Consider the following 14193-nt stretch of genomic DNA (forward strand, 5'->3'; position numbering starts at 1 on the left):
ACTGCCGCCACACATTTTGGGAGGATTCTATAATTACCACTACTGACCACTCTCTTAATCACTTCCTTTCCCTCCTTAATACCGGCACCCCCGCCCACTTTGACCTTTGCATCCAGTCTTTCTTCTGTTCTCCTGACCTTCCGCTCAATCTTCACTGGTCGGTTCTTGCCCACAGTCCTTATAGCGATCATTTCCCCTTTTTTCTTTCTTCTACTTCCTTCATCCATCTCTGCAGCTCCCCTTGCTTTTGCTTTGGTAGGGCTGATTGGACTTGTGCTTTTACCTCTGTCTACACTCCACTCCTTTTTTTATTTTACTTCTTTATCTGACATGTTGGTTTACTTTACTGTATCTGTTCTCGCTGCTGCTTGTTTCCATCCTTCGAACTTACTGCTCATTGCCTACAAGTGTGTTCCTTGGTGGACTCATACTTGCACTACAGCTTTCCACTTGAAGCAGGTGGCCTGAAATAGTTACCGGTGTAAATGGGACACTCCCAGCCAGCTGCCTGCCCTTGTTCATTTCAAACGCGCTTCAGCTAGGTTCTGCCAAACTGCTAAATTGGCCCAGTCCAACAGCTGGCATGTTTCAGTCTGGTGCCGTATTCATAAACTATCTGCTAAACATCCACCCTCCTTTGCTCGTTCTTCGCCTTTCCCATCCCTAGGGTAATATTGTCGAGCCACTCCAGGTTACCACTGAATTAGGCTCATATTTCAGCAACATCAGCAGTGGCTCTCATCTTTCCTCAGAGTTTACTGCCCTTAAAGCAGTCCATAAACGCATCCCTGTTACTTTCACGCTTTATTCAACTGCTTCCTACAACGCCCCCTCTTCTTCCCCTCTGAATTGACCTCTGCCTTGAAGTGTTGCCATAATACCTCCACAGACCCTAGCTAATGGTGTTCACTATCAGATGCTCCACCACCCTTTCTGCTGCCTCTCTAACCTTCTTACTTACCATTTTTTAACTGCGTTTGGTTAACTGGGGATTTCCTCCTCCCCAAGTAGAGTGAAACACTTATCCTTCCTTTTCTGAAGCCTAACAAAAATCTTGAAAAAGCTGATGATACCCCTTGGCACTATCATTTCTTCCACCACTTTGACTGTGTCGGTGTGACACTATCACATTCTCCACCAATTATCGTGTGTTGGTGTTTCTAGCAACATGAGGGTTTTCCTCCATAACTTCCTACAGTATCGTTCCTTTCGTGTTAGGGTCACTTCTTGCTACCCTTCCTTCTATCAGCCCGAGGGTATACCCTCTTTTTCCTTGCCATCGATGACATCGCTTCTGCCCTTCCTCATGGTGTCAGGTCTTCCCTCTATGTGGATGACTTTGCCATCTATGGCTCGGGCAGTTCCTCCTCCTTTCTCCATACCACTGACCATGGCTTCTGATTCTCCCATGCAAAGTCTTTCTATATTTACTTCTCTCATTCCCATGCTGTTTGCTTTCCTCCCCTCGTTTTTATGCTACCCCTCTCAAGTACTGTACATCTGGCAAGTTTCTTGATCTTACGTTTGACTCTTCTTGTTCTCAGTCTTTGCCTCCTGGCCCCAGTTATCCCTCCCCTCTTCCCTCCATATGCATGCCCTTCTGTCTCATCCTGCTCCCATTCTCTTTCTCCTCTTCCCCTCCGTGGCTTTCCTCTTCTCTTTCCCTTTATTCATCTGTCTTTCCTGCCTCCCCAAAGTCTGATGCCCCTCCTTGAATCCTTCATTCCCACTTTTGAGCTCACTTTCCTACTCATTCTGATAGCATCCATGTCTATACTGATGCCTCTAAGTCTTCTGCCAGCTCAGGCTGTGCTGTCCTCCTCCCTGATACCTATTTCTAGTATAGTCTCCCTCTTGAGGTTAGTGTCCTTACTACCCAGCTGTTTGCAGTACTTTTTGCCCTCCGATGTATCTTCCACTCCCCTGCTTCTACTTATACTATTTTTACTGACTCTTGGTTGTTTCTCTTTCTTTTATCCTCCTTTCTTTTCCTCCTCTTGTCCACAACATTCAGGACTGATTGTTTCATCATTCTTTCTGTCACAAAACAGTTAGTTTTTGCTGGGTGCATAGCTATGCTGGCATTCCTGGCTGTTGATTCTTTGGCACGTGTTGCCCTTACCCTTCCAACTATCTTACCTCACTACCTATTTCCGATTATTTCCCAGCTTTTCAGTCTTTTCTTTCTGGTCCTCTCTTGCTTCTAATAAACTTCAGGCTGTCAAACCCTCTGTTTTCCCTTAGTCTAACCCATTTCTTTCTACCAGATGCTGGAAGACTGCCCTGGCCTGCTTACACATTGGCCACACCAGACTCACCCGTTCTCACTTGATGTTCCGTTCCCTCCCCCCCTCTGCCCTACTTGTGGCGTTTTCCTCTTTTCCCCATCTTCTTATCTTCTTTCGTGCCCCACCTTCGTGGCCTTGCAGCCTTCCCTCATCTGTTTTCCCTGTCCCTTGCTCCCCGTCTTGCTGACGTTCTCACTGAGTCCCCTTCCTTTTCTCTCACCGGCCCTCCTTGCCATTAATGTTCTTCATCTGATCTAGCCCCTCTTGACCTCTCCCCCTCTTCCTAGCCCATGTTTATCTAATAGTACCATATGGCCTTGCTCCCTGGCACATTTCTCTATGTTATCTATCTTTCCACATTATAATTACAATTCCTCACTTGGATGCCATGTTATTGTAATTAAATTGTAAGGCGCACATCTTGTACCCTATGCACTCTACTTCTATATAAACCTATCTAATACGTGAGCATGTAGACTGATAAACACAGCTTCTAAGTAAATTTTCAAAGGATCTATTGAAATACAGATTTCACCAAAAACAGCAAAATATTTATTATGGCCATCAAAGTATTTTCTAATTATTTCATAAGTCAAGACTTTGTGCTGCAGTATTTTCTGGGGAAAATGACAAAAAAAAATATAATCTGTTTACTTAAAAAAGAAGATTCGCCTCAAATAAAGAAACATGTGACAGTCACATAACAAAACTAAATGCGTTCAAAAACCTAAAAGTAAAAAACACAATTAACAGTATTTTCTCCATACAATATAGGAATGTTAGTGACAGGATTACTGCACCATCCTCACTGACTTAGGATTGTTTTACTGTTATCACACTTCCTCACTGTACTCTCACTCTGTCATACGTATTCTTCCGCACACAAGTGTGTATTTACCTAGTTGTATGTTACAGGCTTCAGGCGGGGCTCATAGCCCCATGTGTGTGTGTGTGTGTGTGTGTGTGTGTGTGTGTGTGTGTGTGTGTGTGTGTGTGTGTGTTTCACTGTTTGATCTGCTGCAGTCTCTGACGAGACAGCCAGACGTACGGAACGAGCTCAGAGCTCATTATTTCCGATCTTTGGATAGGCCTGAGACCAGGCACACACCACACACCGGGACAACAAGGTGTGTGTGTGTGTGTGTGTGTGTGTGTGTGTGTGTGTGTGTGTCATAATTTAACCTCCCATTTTTGTGATCCTCCTTGTATGTTAAAACCTCACTGTGTTGCAGTTCTATTTCCAATACCAAATGATCAGTTTTCCCCATGGGGCTTAAGTATTTAATGGTTGGACGGAGCCCTTTTTTTTTTTTTTTTATTCTGCGAACACCAGCAGACCTAGCACAGATAATTCCTCCTCTCCTCTCCTCTCTATCTTGTGAATTCATTTACCCATTCGTCAGATGTATTCACCATTATTAGCTGTTACTCTTCTTCACGCCACAACGCAGCATTTTCATTTACTTCCATTTATTCCCAGTTTATGTTTTTTTAGTCAAATTCCCCAACTAGTAGTATCATTGTCCTGTATCATATTGTTTAAGCCTTTTAACACTTTCTTTTGCATTTCCTTGTGTTTTAGCCTCCATATATTCGTTTTCTCCTCCCCTCCCCTCAAAAAAAGAAGAAAAAAAACGCCAGTTTTCTACACTAATACCGCTAACTCCCACGTCGTTAGAGAAGTGGTCGCTGGGGCGCCCTTACTATAACATTAATTTACTGTTGAGTCATGTATACAGGTTGTGTGTCAAAAGAAAAGGCAAGGAAGAGGGGGACGAGGTATCAACTTTCGCCTGTGAGTCTCACCGTCAGGTGGGGTTTGGCGGTGGGTTTGGGTTTGGACTTGGTGGGGCGGAGGGCGTCCGATGGAGGGTTCACAAAGGGCGTAAAAGTAGTCACGACCACCTCTGTTCCTCTCTCAACTTTGTCTCAGTTAGGCATAGCATGTCTGGTATACCTTGCATTGAGTGTGTGTGTGTGTGTGTGTGTGTGTGTGTGTGTGTGTGTGTGTGTGTGTGTGTGTGTGTGTATTTATCTAGTTGTATTTACCTAGTTGTAGTTTTACAGGGCCTGGGCTTTATGTTCGTGTGGCCCCGTCTCCATATCTACACTTATCCAATCGTACTTTAAAAGTATGCATACTCGTTGCAGACACTACTTCTTCATTTAAACTGTTCCACGTCTCAATACATCTTTGTGGGAAACTGTATTTTTTAACATCTCTCAGACATCTTCCTTTTCTCAGCCTTTTGCTATGCGATCTTGTGCTTCTAATGTCATATTCTTCTCTCAGGATCAGTTTCTCATTATCCACTTGGTCCATTCCGTTGATCAATTTATAAACTTGTATCAGCTCTCTCTCTTCTTTGTTCCAGGGTTGGCAGATCCATACCCTTTAGTCTCTCCTCATATGTCATCCCTTCAAATTCTGGAACCATTCTTATAGCCATTTTTTGTAGTCTCTCCAACTTTCTTATGTGTTTCTTTTTATGAGGGGTCCACACTACTCCTGCATAATCCAATCTGGGTCTTATTATAGTACTTATCAATTTCTTCATCAATTTTTTGTCCATGTAGTGAAATGCTACTCCAATATTCCTTAGCAAATTATATGTTTCTCTAAAAATTCTATCAATATGGCTTACTGGTTGATTGTTTTCTTCCATCGTCACTCCTAAGTCCTTTTCCTTTTTAACTTTCTCCAGTTCTACTCCATCTCCCATCTTATAGATTCCCACACGTCGTCTTTCACTCTTTCCCATTTCCATGACATGGCTTTTGTTCACATTGAATTCCATTTCCCACTTCTTACTCCATTCGCAGATCTTATTTAGGTCTTCTTGCAGTATTTCACAATCCTCCTTTTGCTTTATAACTCTGCACAGTTTCGTATCATCTGCAAACAGATTTATGTAGCTGTTCACTCCTTCTGGCATGTCGTTAATATAAATGAGGAAAAGTATTGGTGCCAATACTGACCCCTGTGGCACTCCACTTTCTACTGCTCTCCACTTGGATTTCGTATCTTTAACTACCGTCCTTATTTCTCTCCCCCTCAAATAATTTTCTATCCATCTCAATGTGATTCCTTTTAAGCCACCCTTCTCCTACAACTTCCACAGTAATCTTGCATGTGTGTGTGTGTGTGTGTGTGTGTGTGTGTGTGTGTGTGTGTGTGTGTGTGTGTGTGTGTGTGTGTGTGTGTGTGTGTGTGTGTGTGTGTGTGTGTGTGTGTGTGTGTGTGTGTGTGTGTGTGTGTGTGTGTGTGTGTGTGTGTGTGTGTGTGTGTGTGTGTGTGTGTGTGTGTGTGTGTGTGTGTGTGTGTGTGTGTGTGTGTGTGTGTGTGTGTGTGTGTGTGTGTGTGTGTGTGTGTGTGTGTGTGTGTGTGTGTGTGTGTGTGTGTATTTACCTAGTTGTAGTTTTACAGGGCCTAGTCTTTACGCTCGTGTGGCCCCTTCTCCATATCTACACTTATCCAATTTTTCTTTAAAACTATGCACACTCGTTGCTGACACCACTTCCTCACTCAAACTGTTCCACGTCTCAACACATCTTTACGGGAAACTATATTTTTTGACATCTCTCAGACATCTTCCCTTCCTCAGCTTTTTACTATGCGATCTTGTGCTTCGAATGTCATATTCTTCTCTCAGGATCAGTTTCTCATTATCCACTTGATCTATTCCGTTAATCAATTTATAAACTTGTGTCAGATCCCCTCTCTCCCTTCTCTGTTCCAGGGTTGGTAGATCCATAGTCTCTCGTCATATGTCATCCCTTCAAATTCTGAAACCATTCTTGTAGCCATTTTTTGTAGTCTCTCCAGCTTCCTTATGTGTTTCTTTTCATGGGGGTCCACACAACTCCTGCACATTCCAATCTGTACCTTTTTATAGTACTTATTAATTTCTTCATCATTTCTTTGTCCATGTAGTGAAATGCTAATCCAATATTCCTTAGCAAATTATATGTCTCTGAAAATTCTATCAATATGGCTTAACGGTTGATTGTTTTCTTCCATCGTCACTCCTAAGTCCTTTTCCTTTTTTACTTTCTCTAGTTCTACTCCATCTCCCATCTTATAGATTCCCACTGGTCGTCTTTCACTCTTTCCCATTTCCATGACATGGCTTTTGTCCACATTGAATTCCATCTCCCACTCTTTACTCCATTTCCAGATCTTATTTAGGTCTTCCTGCAGTATTTCACAATCCTCTTTTTGCTTTATAACTCTGCACAGTTTCGCATCGTCCGCAAAAAGATTTATGTAGCTGTTCACTCCCTCTGGCATGTCGTTTATATATATGAGAAAAAATATTGGCGCCAATACTGACCCCTGTGGCACTCCGTTTTCTACTGTTCTCCACTTGGACTTCATATCTTTAACTACCGTCCTTATTTCTCTCCCCCTCAAATATTTTCATCCATCTCAATGTGCTTCCTTTTAAGCCACCCTTGTCCTCTAACTTCCACAGTAATTTTGCATGTGGCACTTTATCAAACGCCTTTTCTTTTTAAATCCAAATAAATACAGTCAATCCATCCCTCTCTCTCTTGTACTCTATCAACTATTCTAGAGTAGAAACTCAGTAAATTTGTTACACACGACCGACCTTTTCTAAAACCAAATTGGCTATTTGATAATAATTTGTTGTCTCAAGGAACTCGATCCATTGTTTCTTTATTACTCTTTCACACATCTTGCTTATTACACTAATTAGTGATACTGGTCTGTAATTTAAAGGTTCTTCCTTCCTTCACCACCTCAGCTCTTTTCCATTCTATTGGTACTGTGCGTGTGCGTGTGTGTGTGTGTGTGTGTGTGTGTGTGTGTGTGTGTGTGTGTGTGTGTGTGTGTGTGTGTGTAATTCACCTCGGTCACCTGCTGGTCACCCAGTCAGTCTTTCCCATTACGGAGCGAGCTCATAGCTCATAGACCGATCTTCGGGTGTTTGTGTGTGTGTGTGTGTGTGTGTGTGTGTGTGTGTGTGTGTGTGTGTGTGTGTGTGTGTGTGTGTGTGTGTGTGTGTGTGTGTGTGCGTGCGTGTGTGTGTGTGTGTGTAATTCACTGTTTGATCTGCTGCAGTCTCTGACGAGACAGCCAGACGTTACCCTACGGAACGAGCTCAGAGCTCATTATTTCCGATCTTCGGATAGGCCTGAGACCAGGCACACACCACACACCGGGACAACAAGGTCACAACTCCTCGATTTACATCCCGTACCTACTCACTGCTAGGTGAACAGGGGCTACACGTGAAAGGGGAGACACCCAAATATCTCCATCCGGCCGGGGAATCGAAGCCCGGTCCTCTGGCTTGTGAAATCAGCGCTCTAACCACTGAGCTACCGGGCACACCGGATGTGTGTGTGTGTATGTGTGTGTGTGTGTATGTGTGTGTGTGTGTGTGTGTGTGTGTGTGTGTGTGTGTGTGTGTGTGTGTGTGTGTGTGTGTGTATTTACCTAATTTTATTGTGATGCGGCTGTATTATAAAGATTCAGTGTTTACTGTAAGTCCTTTTCAGTAACTCATGACTCTATTATATGTTGCGGTAGTACACTGCACGCACACAGGCTCATGTTATTCCACCTACACTACCAATACCTATAGGATATATCTACATGCTCACAGTCACCCATATCATTCACATATCTACACACACACACACACACACGCACACACACAAACACGCCCGGTAGCTCAGTGGTTAGAGCGCTGGCTTCACAAGCCAGAGGACCGGGGTTCGATTTCCCGGCCGGGTGGAGATATTTGGGGTGTGTCTCCTTTCACGTGTAGCCCCTGTTCACCTAGCAGTGAGTAAGTACGGGATGTAAATCGAGGAGTTGTAACCTTGTTGTCCCGGTGTGTGGTGTGTGCCTGGTCTCAGGCCTATCCGAAGATCGGAAATAATGAGCTCTGAGCTCGTTCCGTAGAGTAACGTCTGGCTGTCTCGTCAGAGACTGCAGCAGATCAAACAGTGAACACACACACACACACACACACACACACACACACACACACACACACACACACGTAAGACCATATGCATTTGCCTCAACACATATACAGCTACCTCAAAACACATTCATCCAATCATACACGCAACCATTCTAAGCACCACCACACCCTGACATATTTACACAGCCATGCACACGCACACAGAACTATCCCAAACAGCAATCCCAAGCACCACACATTCATGCACACATTCATGTACATTACACCTCATAATATAACGTACAAAATTCCGTACTTACGTGCAAAGGTACAAGGAGGCCGATGTCCGTGCGTCTGTGGGTTTCGGCATACGTAAAGTAGGAGTCTGGGAGAGTGGGAGCTTGCGGGAAGGGGCGGAGCGTCAATCCTATAATTTAGGTCTTAAAATACTTGAATTTTCAACTCGGTAAAAGTACAGAATAGGACCTCCCCCTTTTCCTCCATCCCACCCTCCACCTGCTTCAGCAAGCTTGGGGGGACTGTGGGGAATCGGGGATTTTACGGGGGAAGCCAAAAGAGGCGAGATATGGCGATCCGAAAAAAAAATCTAAGGACAAAAGCAGCCGTTTTTTAAGGAAAAATTTGGAAAATGTAAAAATTAATAGATAATTTTCGCTGAAATTATGATAACCTAACATACTAACCCTCTAGGACACTAATCTAACCTTAACATAAACCTACCCTAGCGTATTCTTGGCGAGAGGGGGCTACGCCCCCTCCCGCAACCCCCCTCTAGGACACTAACCTAACCCTAACATAAACCTAACCTAACGTTTTCTAGCCGCAGGGGCTGCGCCCCCCCGCATCCCCTTCTCTAGGACACTAACCTAACCCTAACATAAACCTAACCTAACGTTTCCTAACTGGGAGGGCTGCGCCCCCCGCACCCTCCCCCCCTCTAGGACACCAACCTAACCCTACCATAAACCTAACCTAACGTATCCTAGCGGGGGGAGGGCTGGTTCCCCCAGCATCACCCTCCCCAGCTAGAACACTAACCTAACCTACCGTATCTTAGCTTTGGGGCTGCTTTCCCCACCCCCTCCCTGCACCGGTTCTCTTATAGCTTCACACAATATGCCCTATCTCTACCAATATCCCTCCTCACAATACCTTAATGAAAGGTTGAAGGTCCTGGCTGTGGGACATCTTCTCGATTGTCGTTAAGTTAACTGTCCTCCACGGGGACAGCAGGAGCGATGATTTCCCGGTAATCATATTCTCAACCTTTACAACTAATGTCAATGGTGGCCATGTTCTGAACTGCGCACACAGATGTCTTTGTGCACCTGTCTGCCCAACTGTGCCCCGCCTACGAATACATATAGCAAATTCCCGTTGGCGCAACTCGTGGTTTTAAAGAGGTGGTGGCACGTCATTGGACAAAAGAACTATAGACACAATAAGAATTCTATTCAGCAGTTACCCACAAATTTCAGCAATAAACAAATGCAAGTCAGTGTACTGCTCATTTCCGAGTGTGATGGAGCTCCATGGCTCGCCGCAGCTTGCTGGACTTAGAGAAAACTCGCCGAACACCTCACATTCCCGGACCTATTGCAGCGTTATTATTCATTTTCGGCAGGTAGTGTACTATTGAAAATGTTGTAAATAGTAAGAACAAATCATCTAGAGTTTATTGTACGAAACTGTAGCAACCAACCAAATTGTTGTGGACTTAGATTCTGCAGGCACCGGAATATTCATATAATTACTATGGCTTTACAAAAGCCATTCCCACATTAAAAACATTACAGACATGTTGTATAGTAAGTACTATATCACCTTGCATGGTTGTTTCAATGATTAGAAAGGAGGTGCTATTCTTTCCTTTCCTTTTTTTTTTTTTTTTGCAAGAAGGGAGTCTGGCCAAGAGCAACAAAATGATGGGATAAAAAAGGCCTACTGGATTGTCAGTTCCATTAAAGTTATTAAAAGTTATCAAAAAGACGGGGACAATAACTGTCTTGAAACCTCCCTCTTAAAAGAAGTCAAGTCGTAGGAAGATGGAAATAAAGAAGCAGGCACAAGCTCTTGAGTTTATCAGAGGAAGGTATGAATGATTGGGAGTACTGGTTAACTCTTGTATTAAGACGGGCCCACACATGCCAATTTCCGACTGAAATTTTACGTCGGTAGATTTTCCGACTCATCCCTTCCAGTCGAAAAGTGTCACACGTAAAGACTGGAGAGTATCGACTAGTTGGCGCCTTGGCGGGAAGTGAATGTAAACAAACGTCAAACAGCTAACCGCAAAGAGGTGAAGCTCTGCTTGCTCTTCTTTTGGCGTACCGGAAGAGTCAACAGAAAAGAAAATGCCTGTGGATACGTCCCTGGCTAAGTAGAAGGAAAGAAAGGAGTGTCTATCACACTCTACATTAGCCTACATTTCTTATAAGAAAATTGTTGATCTCATAATTGCGATCAAATTCAATCCTGACAAGTCTTCAATTCTCACCTCCAACAACACCCTGCATTGAGGAAAACAGTTTTTGTAGAGTAGCAGCGTCGAACGACGATTTGGGCAACATTTTTCTGTACTGCATGATTAATTTTTGGGGTCCCAGATGTGTTCTTTTCCCTCACCAACTCTAATATCTTCTTCTCTATACCTCTATACTTGTAAATTTCAGTCGCAAATTGGCACGTGTGAACCCACCTTAACAATATCAGTGACAAAATTAAGTTTGGAAAATACTGACAAACTATAACTTGAGTATTTATTCATAATACGTCCGCGTTCCCTCTTACAGACATAGGCACTACACGCGTGCCACGTAATTTTTCCACGTTTACGGCAAAGCCACCGACCCTTAACATGATAGGTGAGTTGTATCTGGTGCGGCTGTATTGTACGGATTTAAATGTTTACCAGAAGTCTTTGTCAGTAACTCATCACTAGGGTGACCACATTTCTGAGACAAATTCGGGGACATTTTCAGTTCAGGGAGGTAAAAACATGTAGTGTTTTTGCACTGGAAAAACTAAAATGGGGACACTATCCGTACCATTTCTAAACCAGCAATCAAAAGTTTCTCTCGCCTTATTTACCCAAGTTGCAAAGAAAAAAAAATCTCTACCTGATGAAATACCTGAGATCATGAACACCCATTAGCTGTTAAAATGTGTCCGCCATACACTTCACCGTCTTCACGGAAACTAAGGCCTTCTCCTTATTCTTGACATTCTAAAAAGAGTAATGATAAAAGGACATAATTATCATAATCGAAAGGAATAGTTTTTTAACGCATCAAGTGATCTTTCAGTTGCAAAAAACCGGGGACATTTCCGGGGACAGCAGTAGCCGGGGACAGGTCACTGAAATCGGGGACTGTCCCCGGAAACCGGGGACGTCTGGTCACCCTACTCATCACTCTACTAAATGTTATGGTAGTAAACTGTACGCACACACGCACACATTCATGAAACTACCTACACTACAAATATCCACACCTGTCCATACGCCCACAATTATATCTATACTAGCTACATCCATTCACGCACACACGCCCGCGCACACACACACACACACACACACACACACACACACACACGGCCCGGTAGCTCAGTGGTTAGAGCGCTGGCTTCACAAGCCAGAGGTTCTTTTCCCCGGCCGGGTGGAGATATTTGGGTGTCTCTCCTTTCACGCGTAGCCCCTGTTCACCTAGCAGTGAGTAGGCACGGGATGTAAATCGAGGAGTTGTGACATAGTTATCCCGGTTTGTGGTGTGTGCCTGGTCTCAGGCCTATCCGAAAATCGGAAATAATGAGCTCTGAGCTCGTTCCGTAGAGTAACGTCTGGCTGTCTCGTCAGAGACTGCAGCAGATCAAACAGTGAATTACACACATACACACACACACACACACACACACACACACACACACACACACACACACACACACACACACACACACACACACTGTACAGAGTCATTAAACAAAAAGAGGATTGTGAAATACTACAGGAAGACTTAAACAAGATCTGGAAATGGAGTAAAAAATGGGAGATGGAATTCAATGTGGACAAAAGCCATGTCATGGAATGGGAAAAATTGAAAGACGACCAGTGGGAATCTATAAAATGGGAGATGGAGTAGAACTAGAAAAAGTAAAAAAGGAAAAGGACTTGGGAGTGACAATGGAAGAAAACAATCAACCGGTAAGCCATATCGATAGAATTTTCAGAGACATATAATTTGCTAAGGAATATTGGATTAGTATTTCACTATATGGACAAAGAAATGATGAAGAAATTGATAAGTACTAAAATAAGACCTAGATTGGAATATGCAGGAGTTGTGTGGACACCCCCCCCCCATAAAAAGAAACACATAAGGAAATTGGAGAGACTACAAAAAATGGCTACAAGAATGGTTCCAGAATTTAAAGGGATGACATATGAGGAGAGACTAAAAGCTATGGATCTACCAACCCTGGAACAGAGAAGAGAGAGAGGGGATCTGATACAAGTTTATAAATTGATTAACGGAATGGATGAAGTAGATAATGAGAAACTAATCCTGAGAGAAGAATATGACATTAGAAGCACAAGATCGCATAGTAAGAAACTGAGGAAGGGAAGATGTCCGAGAGATTTTAAAAAATTTTGTTTCCCGCAAAGATGTGTTGAGACTTGGAACAGTTTGAGTGAGGAAGTGGTGTCAGCAAAGAGTGTACATAGTTTTAAAGAAAAATTGGATAAGTGTAGATATGGAGACGGGGCCACACGACCATAAAGCCCAGGCCCTGTAAAACTACAACTAGGTAAATACAACTAGGTAAACACACACACACACACACACACACACACACACACACACACACACACAATGACACACACTGTGACCACAGCAGAGAGCAAACGTTGCCTGCAAGTGCTCCGAATTAAGTGCTTTTAACATGGATCTCAAGGCAGTGAAAGTGTTATTAGAGACCCAAGAACGGACCCTTCATTCGGCCATGAAAATTGTGGTTGATGAACTAAAAGAACGTGTTCGTCTTGTAGAAAACACAGTGACTGATATGATAAAAAGCCTTGAATTCTCCCAAGTTGAAATACGGGATCTGAAGAGTGATAACAAGGTGCTTCGGAAGGCTGACATGGACAAACAAGTGATTATCAATGAACTTCAAGCAAGGATTGCGGAGCTTGAACGACGTCAAAACTATCAAGATGATTACAACAGACGTAACAACCTAAGAATCACTGGATTCAAAGAAGAAGGTAACGAGACGTGGGAACAGACTGCAACAGCTGTTTCTGCATTACTACAGGACAAGTTTCAGTTGCCAGATGTGAAGCTTGAGCGCTCTCACCGGATGGGGTCTCGAACTCTGTCGACCCCTCGCCCTGTTGTTGTGCGCTTTGACAAGTTCAGTGATCGAGAAGCGGCAATAAGAAACTCAAGAAAGCTAAAAGGAACAGGGATTTTTCTGAATGAAGATCTCTGCCTCGCCTCTCTTGAAAAAAGGAAAGAACAAATCCCTGCCATGAAGAAAGCGAGAGATGAAGGCAAGATAGCGTTTTTCCGCCACACCCGCCTAATAATCAAGGAGAGACTGTATCAACGAGCCAACCACCCAGCAGCTGCTGCCCAGTCACCGAGTCAGGATACTCGTAATGGTGATGGGGTGATAACGACCGTGAGTGACCATGAAATGACGACCGCGCCAGTGTCTGAGAGTCCCCAAACCTCAGAAGGTATTCCTGTTCCTGTTCTCACTGAGGCCTCCTCGGCTAAGGAAACTAGTACAACTCGTGGAAGAAGTGAAGAGGACGGTAGCAACACAGGTGGTGCTGCTGCTATGGTGACCCCTGATGACGACGCCGGACAGCAGGTGAAACAAAGTGGTGCCCTGAAATCGCTTGACCTCATCACAGAACTTAAAAAAGTAATCGTCGACCA

General features: G+C 43.7%; 1 protein-coding gene across 3 annotated transcripts in view; it reads right to left on the reverse strand.

The window, feature by feature from the left end:
* The window catches only part of LOC123517460 (cytochrome P450 2L1-like), a 31831-nt gene that overhangs the window by 7741 nt on the left and 9897 nt on the right, over positions 1 to 14193 (reverse strand). The gene's annotated exons all lie outside the window — the stretch shown is intronic.

This window comes from Portunus trituberculatus, chromosome 42 (genome assembly GCF_017591435.1).
Source record: "Portunus trituberculatus isolate SZX2019 chromosome 42, ASM1759143v1, whole genome shotgun sequence".
Taxonomy (NCBI): Eukaryota; Metazoa; Arthropoda; class Malacostraca; order Decapoda; family Portunidae; genus Portunus; species Portunus trituberculatus.